This window comes from Aotus nancymaae, unplaced genomic scaffold (genome assembly GCF_030222135.1).
Source record: "Aotus nancymaae isolate 86718 unplaced genomic scaffold, 86718_ANA_hifiasm-v0.15.2.pri h1tg000022l_1, whole genome shotgun sequence".
NCBI classification, from domain to species: Eukaryota; Metazoa; Chordata; class Mammalia; order Primates; family Aotidae; genus Aotus; species Aotus nancymaae.
Window position 1 is genome coordinate 664,062 of NW_026988435.1, and position 9,292 is coordinate 673,353.

The 9,292-nt window shown below is 40.6% G+C and overlaps 1 pseudogene; it reads right to left on the bottom strand.

Annotated features, from left to right (window-relative positions):
* Positions 1 to 798: 798 nt before the first annotated feature.
* On the bottom strand, positions 799 to 8,992 carry LOC135276339 (collagen alpha-1(XVIII) chain-like; annotated as a pseudogene).
* Positions 8,993 to 9,292: the final 300 nt, after the last annotated feature.

Here is a 9,292-nt window from a genome sequence, read left to right on the forward strand (position 1 = left end):
CAGCCTGGCGACAAAGGGTGACTCAGTGTCAAAAAAAAAAAAAAAAAGAAAAAAGAAAAAGAAAAAAAAAGAAAGTATACACTAAGCTACATCAGACTAAAGAGCACAGATATGTTTCAATTTTACAAAAGCATTACAGGTCGAGTGTGGTGGCTCATGCCTGTAATCTCAGCACGTTGGGAAGCTGAGGCAGGTGGACTGCTTCAGCCCAGGAGGTCGAGGCTATAGTGAGCCATGATCACACCATTGAACTCTAATCTGGTCAACAGAGTGAGACCCTGTCTCAAAAAAAAAAAAAAAAAAAAAAAAAAAAGGAAAGAAAGAAAAGAAAAGAAAGAAAGAAATAAAAAGGATTACATAATGTGGCAAAGATGAAAATCATTGTTAACATGAAGATATAGTTGAATTAACAGCATCAGTGTTACGCTGCTTAACGTAAGTTGGACATTGGGAAAAATAAAAGAATAGTTCAAATGAGGTGTTTGATGCTTATCCACACAGAGAATACTAAAAGTGAATCCTTGTCAGATGGATCTGTTCACCAACTGATTGGGAAAACATTCAAAACCAAAATGTCCAATCATAGTTAAACAATGAATATTATTATTATTATTTTAAACTTTTAAAATATACATTCTTTGGCTTCCTTTTATTTCTGGAGGATTACATGAAGCATGAACTATACAGGAAAGCATGGCAGCCAGGTCCTGGAGTTGGGGCTGGACAGCCGCTCCCTGCCCACAGTGGGGGCTCCCTCCAACCACGCGTCCTCTCCGGCCATCTGCACCCAGGCGGCGGCTACTTGGAGGCAGTCATGACGCTGTTCTCAATGCAGAGTTCAATGCAGGCATGGTGGAAGCTTGCAGCATTCTGCCCCAGAAGCCTGTCCCCCAGCAGCGAGGAGGTCCGGCCTGTGGGTGAAGGGGCCTCGGTCCGCCACGTTTCGCAGTAGCTCTGGGTCAGCCTGTGCCTGATGGGATCCGAGCCCTGCCACACACTCTTCTGGGGCCAGGTGGGGAGCCTCAGGACGTCCTTGCTGTCAAGGAGAAGATGCGTGCCCCGGGCTTCAGCGGGCCCTCAGAGCCGGAGAAAAGCACCTCCCAGCTGGGAAGCAGCAGTTCCCCCTTCGGGTTGATCATCAGCAGGGCTGCGCCTTTGACGTTGGCTGCACACGACGCTGTACAGGCCCTGTAGCCGCAAGGACGAAGGCGCAGAAGGGGCCCACCAGCCCCACGGCCCGTGACTCCTGGAAGCACTGGAAATCGGCCCCGCTGATGCCCCCTCATGCTTCCAGGCACCTGGCTGCTGAGCACGATCAGGTGGAGCACGGGTTGGAAGTCGCGGTTGGTGTGGATGGGCAGGCTCCTGGAGCGCGCCGGCTGCAGGTGCACGTAGGAGCTTAGGTGCCAGGCTCCAGGGTAGGGCTGGGGCTGGGGCAGGCAGGGCGTCTGGCCAGGATGTTGTCCGCCCGCCATGGCTGCACTGTGGTTGGGGGGTGCTCTCGCCAGGATAGGGGTTGCTGTCATGCAGTTGCACCACGGTGGGGGGCTGCAAGGCTGCCACTTCATTGTTCCTTCCTTGCACAAGTGGCATCAGGGCCTCCAGCAGGACCTTCCAGAACCTGTTACGCACACGGACGTAGAGCTCCTCCCGCTCGGCCATGAAGATGAGCCAGCCCTGGAGCACCTCGTGCACCTGGCCCAGCATAGCCTGGCATGTGGCCCAGAGCCTCACCTGCGCTGAAGGGGCATTCATGGTTCCAGGGAGCCCAGGGGGGCCGGAGGGCCAGGAATGATGATAGTCTGCCTGTGAGTGCCGGGAAATGAAAGGGGCCCTGGGAGCCTGGGGGACCAAGAGGGCCCTGACAACCCTCGGAGCCAATACCGAGGGTCTCTGAGGTCCAGGTGGGCCGGGCTGGCCCTGGATGCTCTCGCCCTTGAGACCTGGAATCTCAGAGTAGCCAGTTGAGCCTGGGGGTCCTCGGGAGCAGGGGTGGCCTGGCAGGCTGGAACCGAAGGAACCAAAGAAGCCGCCGCCTCCAGCTTACCCCTTTCTCCTTTCTGTCCTGCTCACCTCGATCTTCCTTCTTTCCCTTCGTTTCAACCTCCAGCTGAAGAAAGTCAAACAGAACCCACCTTGGTGATGGGTTGGGGGGTGTCCCACTTCTGCTTTGGAGCCCTTGGGTCCTGGAGAGCCCTGATTCCCTGGCAATCCTGGAGGCCAGGGGCGGCTGGACTCAACAAACGCATTGCTGAAGAAAAATGTAGAGTTTTTTGTTAGAATAGAAAATGAAGTCATTTGAAAGGAAAATGATTATAGTACATCAAAGAAATTACAATTGATTATCATTTGATGATCATACCTCTGACAAGATGCAAATATATTAATTTGTGAAAATAGAAGTCTGTGTTCAAACACATAGATTTGGCTATTAATTTTATAAATAAAGTGAATCTCTCTCAGCACACTTAAAGAGGCTCTGTTTCTAAATTTTAAAAGAAATAGAGGCCAGGCACAGTGGCTTACACCTGTAATCCCAGCACTTTGGTAAGACAAGGTGGGTGGATTGCTTGGGGTCAGGAGTTCACAACAGCCTGGCCAACATAGTGAAACCCTGTCTCTACTAAACATATAAAATTTAGCCAAGCATGGTTGTCTACCTCTGTAGTCCCAGCAACTCAGGAAGCTAAGGCATGAAAATCGCTTCAACCTGAGAGGCAGAGGTTGCAATGAGAGGAGATTGTACCACTGCACTCTAGTGTGGGTGACAAAGTGAAACTCCGTCCCAAATAAATAAATAAAATAAATAGGGAATTAAGAAAATACTACAAGAAACTCTAATATATTACTCTAACATAATAAATTATTTATTCCATAAGAAAACAAAACCTTTAACATCCTTTCATTGTGCTCTAATGTGTCAATATATTGAGAAAATCTCACACATGTTAATCCAGATGCTTCTCAACTTATGATGAGGCTATGTCCCAGGAAACCCATCATAAGTTGAACATACTGTAAGTCAAACATGCATTTAATACACCTAACATAACTGAACATTAAAGCTCAAACTTGCCTGCCTTAAACATGCTCACAACACATTAGTTTACAGTTAGGCAAAATCAACTAAGGCAAAGCTTATGTTATGATAAAGTATTGAATATCTCATGCAATTTATCAAATAAAATGAAAAACAGCACAATCACAGAGCCAAGACTTTAAGTTGAATGATCGTAAGCTGAATATCTGCCACATATATATGAGGAAACCAAAATCAATTTGAAAATTTTAAAAACTCAAATGACTGACTGACTTCAAATTTGTTATATACCCTTTGAGGACTTGTGTTATATCAAAGAAAACTACTATTATAACACCATTCTAGAAAATTAGAAATCCATCAATATTATACACAAAGTTACCAACTCACTAATCATTTTCAAAAGGTTAAAAGATAATTCATTTTTTATTTCTAATCACTTTTATTTTAAAACCAGGAATTATACAACCCCTCCACACCTATAGGCACATTAAATACCACTTTGCCATGACAGCTCAGCACACCTCACAGTTCTTAACACTATTCTATGAGGAATACAAATGCCATTTTATCCAAATTAACATGCTTCAAACATATTTTAGCATATGTGAGAATAAAGGAATTATGACTCAATAGGAAATTTGTTAAGGTAGAAGTAGCAACAATCAGCTAAGTAGATGTCATTCACATTTATTTTTTATCTTTATAGAACAAGAGCATGCTAACCAGTCAGGCACAGTGGTTCACACCTGTAATTCCAGCACTTTGGGAGACCAAGGCAAAAGGATCACTTGAGGTCAGGAGTTCAAGACCAGCCTGGTCAACTTGGTGAAACCCCGTCTCTACTAAAAATACAAAAACTAGCCCGGCATGGTGTCAGGTGCCTGTAATTCCAGCTACTTAGGAGGCTGAGGCAGGAGAATCACTTGAATCCAGGAGGCAGAGATCTCAGCTCTCTGCAACCTCCATCACTCAGGCTCAAGCAGTTCTCCAGCCTCAGACTCCTGAGTAGGTAGGACTGTAGGCATGCACCATCATGCCCAGCTAATTTTTGTAGTTTTTGTAGAGAAGGGCTTTCACCATGTTTGCCAGGCTAGTCTCAACCTCCCGACGTCCTGATCTGCCTGCCTTGGCCTCCTAAAGTTCTGGCATTACAGGCGTGAGCCACCATGCTGGCTAATTTTTGTATTTTTGGTAGAGATAGTGTTGCACCATGTTGGTTGGGTTGGTCTTGGACTCCTGAGCTCAAATGATTCTTCTGCCTTAGCCTCAAAAAGGCTGAGATTACAAGTGTGAGCCACTGAGCCCAATCTACTAAAAGATTTTAAAACAGCTATCATAAATGTGCAGAGACATAAAGGATAATATGCATATACAATGAGTAAAAAGACAGAAATCTCAGGAGACAAAAAAAATGATAAAATGATGATAGAAGCAGAAAGCATGGCCAGGCATGCTGGCTCATGTCTGTAATCCCAGCATTTTAGGAGACCAGGCAGGTGGATCACCTGAGATCAGGAGTTCGAGACCAGCCTGGCCAACATAGTGAAACCCTGTCTCTACTAAATATACACAAATTAGTCTGGCATGGTGGTGGGCACCTGTAATCAGAGCTACTCAGGAGGTTGAGGCAGGAGAATCCTTTGAACCAAGGAGAGAGAGTTTGCAGTGACCTGAAATTGTGTCACTGCCCTACAGCCTCTGTGACAAAGGGAGGATCCATCTCAAAAAAAAAAAAAAAAAAAAAAAAAAAAAAAAAGCAGAAACTCCAGGTCTTGAAATTTGCTGCTTTGCAAAGATTGATTAAAACCTAGCTAGACTAATAGAAACACTCAAAACACAAATTGCTTCTAGCAGAAATGAAAGAATATTACTGCAGCCCACACAGATATCAAAATTATAATACACACATTTTGCCAATGAATGTGAAATATCTTTTTTGCCAACGAACTTGAAAATAAATAAATTTCATTGTAAAAAGAAAATTATAAAAATGACACAATGGGAAACAGGCAATCTAAATAGTCATATATATGTTGAAGAAATTGTAATCAAAAATCTTTCCAAGAAGAAATCTTCAGGCCCTGCTGATTTCACTATTGAATTATATCAACAAGCAGATAAAGAAAAATGTACACAAACTCTCTACAAAACAGAAGAGGGGGAAATTTTTTCCAATGTATTTTATGAAGTCGGATATAATGTCAATAGAAACACCTGACAGGCCAGGCATGGTGACTCACGCCTGTAGTCCCAGCACTTTGTGAGGTCCAGGCAGGTGGACCACCTGAGGTGAGAAGTTTGAGAAAAGCCTGACCAACACGACAAAACCCTGTCTCTACTAAATACAAAAAATTAGCTGGACATGGTGACATGGGCCTGTAACCTCAGCTACTTGGGAGGCTGAAGCAGGAGAATCCCTTGAACCCAGGAGGCAGAGGTTGCAGTAAGCCATGATTGCACTATGTATTCCAGCCTGGTGACAGAGTAAGATGGTCTCAAAACAAACAAACAAACCCAACAACAACAACAAAAACCTGGCAAAGACAACACAAAAAGACTAAATTATACGTTAGTTTCTGTCATGTGCATAGCTGCAAAAATTATTTTGTACTGCCATAATTAAATTTAATTGTACAACTAGTGAGTGGGCAAATAAACTTTTCTTAACAACTGAACTATTGAAATAAAAGATAGTATTCCATTTGACTATTACCCAATTCCCATCACCTTTCTTTTTTACTATTTTTATGATTCCAAACATCAAAAAATACTTTTATATACACAAATGTAGAGGTATTAAATTTAATAACACATCCATGGCTGCATGTGGTGGCTTATGCCTGTAATCCCAGCACTTTGGGAGGCTGAGGCAGGCAGATCACCTGAGGTCAGAAGTTGTAGACCGGCCTGGCCAACATGGTGAAACCCTGACTGTACTGAAAATACAAAGAAAATAACTGGGCATGGTGTCAGGTGCCTGTAACCCCAGCCACTTGAGAGACTGAGGCAGGAGAATCACTTGAACCTGGGAGGCAGAGGTTGCAGTGAGCTAAGATTGCACCATAGCACAACAGCCTGGGTGACAAGAGTGAATCTCCATCTCAAAAAGAAGCGAATGAACAAATGAACAAACAAACAAACAAAAAAAGCAAATACATTCTCAACTTGCTTTTTTCTACTAAAAATCTATATATGTTAATTGGCTAGCTTTATGGAAGAATAATTTACATGTAATAAAATTCGACAACTTTATGTGCACAATTTGATGAACTTTAACAAATGTGCGATGTACTCACCATCATGATCACCATATAGAACATTTCTGACATTCCTAAAGCTTTCCCTCAAAACCCTATTCAGTCCATTCATAACCCTCACCCCTCAACCCAGGCAACATCTCATCTATTTTCAGTTGCTATAGTTTTACATTTTCTAGAATTTCATTTAGAAGAAATCATAGTGTATAAAATTTTTGTTTTAATCTTAACAAAACATTACCAAATACAGTTCATTTGTATATAAGATAATAGATTAAAATAATTGTCATTTGTTCTAGAAATCCAAGGTTAGTTTAATACTAAAAACCAATAAATGATAAATTATAAAACATTGATGCAAGAAATTGAAGAAGACAGCAAAAAAAGATTCCATGTTCATGAACTGAAAGAATCAATATCATTAAAATGTTCATACCGCCAAAAGCAATCTACATATTCAACTCAATCTCTATCAAAATACCAATGACATTCTCCACAGAAACAGAAACAATATTCTAAAATTTACATGTACCCACAGGAGACCCAGAATATTCTAAGAAATGCTGAGTATTCCGGATACTCTGAAGAAATCACATTACTTGACTTCAAATTATAATATAGAGATACAAGAACCAAAACAGCATGGTACTGGCATAAAAACAGACACACAGACCAATGGAACAGACTACAAAACCCAGAAATAAATTCAGAGATGTACAGTGAACTCATTTTTGACAAAGGTGCCAAGAGCATACAGTGCAGGAAAGAAGAGTCTCTTTGATAAATGGTACTAGGAAAACTGGATATCCATATGTAGAAGAATGAAAACAGACTCCTATCTCTCACCATGTATAAAAATCAAATAAAATGGATTAAAGACATAAATCTAAGTCATGAAACTATAAACTTACTAAAAGGAAACATTAGGAAAACTCACCAGGACATTGAGCTGGGCAAATATTTCTTGGATAATGTCCCACAAGCACAGGAAGCCAAAGCAGAAATGGACAAATAGGATCATATCAAACTTTAAGACTTCTGCACAGTAAAGAAAGCAATCAACAAAATGAGGAGAAACCCACTAAATGGGAGAAAATATTTGCAAACTATCCACCTGATAGGGATTAATAACCAGAATATGTAAGAAGCTCAAATAGCTCAAAGGAAAAAAATCTAATAATCCAATTTAAAAACTGGCACCTGATTGGAATAGATATTTCCAAAAAGAAGACATACAAATGGAAAGCAGTTATATAAAAAGGTGTTCAATATCCATTGACAGTTGAAGAAATTCTGATCAAACCTACAATAATATATTATCTCACTCAAGTTAAAGTGGTTTTTACCCAAAAGACAGGCATTAACAAATGCTGGTGAGAATGTAGAAAAATAAAGAACCCTCTTACACTGTTGATAGGAATGTGAATTAGTATGGACAACAGTATGGATGCACCTCAAAAAACTAAATAGAACTGCCATATGATCCAGCAATCCCACTGCTAGGCATATACCCAAAAGAAATAAGTTAGTACATTAAAGAGATATCTACACTCCCATGCTTATTGCATCACTATTCACAATAGCCAAGATTTGGAAGCAACCTAAGTGTCCACCCACAGACGAATGGACAAAGAAAATGTGGTAGATACACACAATGGAATACTATTCAACCATAAAAGGAATGAGATTCTGTCATTTCCAACAACATGGATGAAATCGAACACCATCTTAAGTGAAATAAACAAGGCACAGAAAGACAAACTTCATGTGTCCTCACTTACTTGTGAGAGCTAAAAAGTAAAACAATTGAACTCACAGAGACAGCGAGTGGAAGGATGGTTACCAGAGGCTAAGAAGGGTAGTTGGGGTGGTAAATAGATGGTTAATGGGTATGAGGATATAGTTAGATAGAATGACTAAGGCTCAGTATTTGAAAGCACCACAAGATGACTATAGTCAACAATAAATTGTACATTTTAGAAAAATGAAGAGAACAATTGAAATGTTTCTAACACAAAGAAATGAGAAATACTTAAGGTAGTGGATACCCAGTTTATCCTGATATAATTAGGACACATTGTATGCCTATAGCAAAATATTTCATGTGCCCTATAAATATATAAACCTACTATGTACAAATAAAAATTAAAAATTAAAAGCTGAGCATGGTGGCTCATGCCTGTAATTCCAGAATTTTGTGAGGCTGAGGCTGGAAGATCGCTTGTGCTCAGGAGTTTGAGACCAGTCTAGGCAACATAGTGAAATCCTGTCTCTAGTGAAAATAAAAATTAAAAAAAAATAGCTGGATGTGGTGGTGCACGCTCATAGTGCCAGCTATTCTGGAGGCTGAGGTGGGAGGATCACTTATTCCCAGGCATTAGAGTTTGCAGCTAGCTATGATTGTGCCAGAGCAGTGCAGCCTGGGTAACAGAGTAAAAACCTGTCTCAAAATAAATTAAAAATTAAAAATTCAATAAACATATTTCACCATATTAATAGTATAAATGAAAATCACCATATGACTGACAAAACAAATGAAAAATATTATTTTAACAAATTGAATTGAATATTCATTTGTGATTTTTAAAATCTATTAGTAAAATAAGAATTAAAGGGAACTTCCTCAATCTGATAAAAACTATATTACAAAAAAATTTAAATCTAACATTATACTTACAAGTAAACATCTGAGTAATTTCCTCATAAGACTGAAAATAAAGCAGAGAGGTCAGTTCTTGCCATTTTTATACATTGTACTGGAGGTTTCTTCTTTTTTTTATTTTTTGAGAAGGAGTTTCACTTTGGTTTCCCACGCTGGAGTGCAATGATGTGATCCAGGCTCACCAAAACCTCCGCCTTCTAGGTTCCAGTGATTCTCCTGCCTCAGTATCCCAAGTAGATGGAATTATGGGTGCCCATCACCATGACCAGCTAATTTTGTGATCCTCTTTTTTTTTTTTTTTTTTTTTGAGGCGGAGTTTTGCCCCCTTGT